This window comes from Otolemur garnettii, unplaced genomic scaffold (genome assembly GCF_000181295.1).
Source record: "Otolemur garnettii isolate 467f Iridium unplaced genomic scaffold, OtoGar3 scaffold00109, whole genome shotgun sequence".
Lineage (NCBI taxonomy): Eukaryota > Metazoa > Chordata > Mammalia > Primates > Galagidae > Otolemur > Otolemur garnettii.
The window spans coordinates 1,955,502-1,957,363 of NW_003852504.1; the positions used below are offsets into that span (position 1 = coordinate 1,955,502).

General features: G+C 39.3%; 1 protein-coding gene across 1 annotated transcript in view; it reads right to left on the minus strand.

Moving 5' to 3' along the window:
• Nucleotides 1-1,862, minus strand: part of ZNF280C (zinc finger protein 280C) — a 48,192-nt gene that overhangs the window by 5,091 nt on the left and 41,239 nt on the right. The gene's annotated exons all lie outside the window — the stretch shown is intronic.

Here is a 1,862-nt window from a genome sequence, read left to right on the forward strand (position 1 = left end):
TTTTTTTTTGAGACAGAGTCTCACTATGTCACCCTTGGTAGAGTGCAGTGGGATCACAGCTCACAGAAACCTCAAACTCTTGAGCAATTCTCTTGCCTCAGCCTCCCAAGTAGCTGAGACTATAGGTGTCTGCCACAATGCCTGGCTATTTTTTGGTTGCAGTTGTCCTTGTTGTATGACAGGCCTGGGCCGGGTTTGAACCAACCAGCCCTGGTGTTATGTGGCCAGTACCCTAGCCACTGAGCTACAGGCACCAAGCCAAATAACTAAATAAACATTTTAATAAAATAGTAGTCACAAAAAGCACTGTTATAGAATTATAATTTTTTTTTTGAGATAGACTCCTACTATGTTGCCCTCGGCAGAGTGCCATGGCATCAGAGCTCACAGCAACTTCAAACTCTTGGGCCCAAGAGATTCTCCTGCCTCAGCCTCCCAAGTAGCTGGAACTACAGGTGCTCCCCAAATGCCCAGCTATTTTTTTGTTGCTGTTGTCGTCATTGTTGTTTAGCAGGCCGGGGCCAGGTTTGAACCCACCAGCCCCAGTATATGTGGCTGGCACCCTAACCACTGAGCTATGGGTGCCAAGCCTAGAATTATAAATATTCTCACTCCCATACACAGAAATTGACCAATTTTCTATTTAGATTTGAGACTCACCTAAGTTGAAAAAAAAATCTCAGCTCTTTAAAATTATATAGTTAATTAAAAAACTAAGCATAGCCAGCACCCATAACTCAGTGGGTAGGATGCCAGCCACATACACCAGGGCTGGTGGGTTTGAACCTGGCCCGGGCCAGCTAAAATAACAATGACAACTGCAACCAAAAAAAAATAGCTGGGCATTGTGGCAGGCACCTGTAGTCCCAGTTACTTGAGAGGCTGAGGCAAGAGAACTGCTTAAGCCCAAGAGTTTGAGGTTTCTGTGAGCTGTGATGCCACGGCACTCTACCTAGGGTGACAACTTGAGACTCTGTCTCAAAACAAAACAAAACAAAACAAAAAAACCCCAAAAGACAAAAAACAAACAAAACCACCTAAGCGTACAATTGAGCTTGACAGTAATATGGTAAAAATCAAAGTCTCATCTTTAAAATTAACAAATCCCTTTTCATTCTTTTATACTTACAAAATAAAATAAAACTTTATTTTGGTCCAGCATCATCCACATATGTCATTTACAACATATACATTAATTTACTCTGTGAATTTTTACCAAGTACCTACTATGTGCCAGGTATTATTCAATGCCTGACAAATATCTTTCAATATGAATAAAATTAAAGGAATGTTCAGAAAAAAGAATCAAAAGAAGGTGAATAAATGGTGTTTAGTGGATTCTGAGCTAGGTGTGTATAGTATGACCAAAGTTAATTATCAATGATTTTAGAAATATCAATCAACTCTTTTCTTTTTCTCTTATTGTTAGGGAATCATTGAGGGTACAATGAGCCAGGTTACACTGCTTGCATTTGCTGGGTCAATCAGCTCTTTCTATACAGCAGCGGTTCTCAACCTGTGGGTTGTGACCCCCTTTTAACAATGAAAAAACATTGCGGCATTAGGAAGGTTGAGAACCACTGCCATACAGCAAACAAGTTGTATACTTTTATTTCAAAACAACCCCTAAGAATTATAAATGCTATCTATTGATTTTAAGTAGTGTGGTATTTTAATAAATTTTGTTTCTATTTAAATGCTGAAGGAGATCTTTATTTTGAAGTTTGATCTTCATGTCTGGCACTGCTAAAAGAAAGTTTAGCCAGAGATGTTAGGCTATTCCTTCATTTATTTTTTTTTTTTATTTTTTTTTTTTGAGACAGAGCCTCAAGCTGTCCCCCTGGGTAGAGTGCCGTGGCATT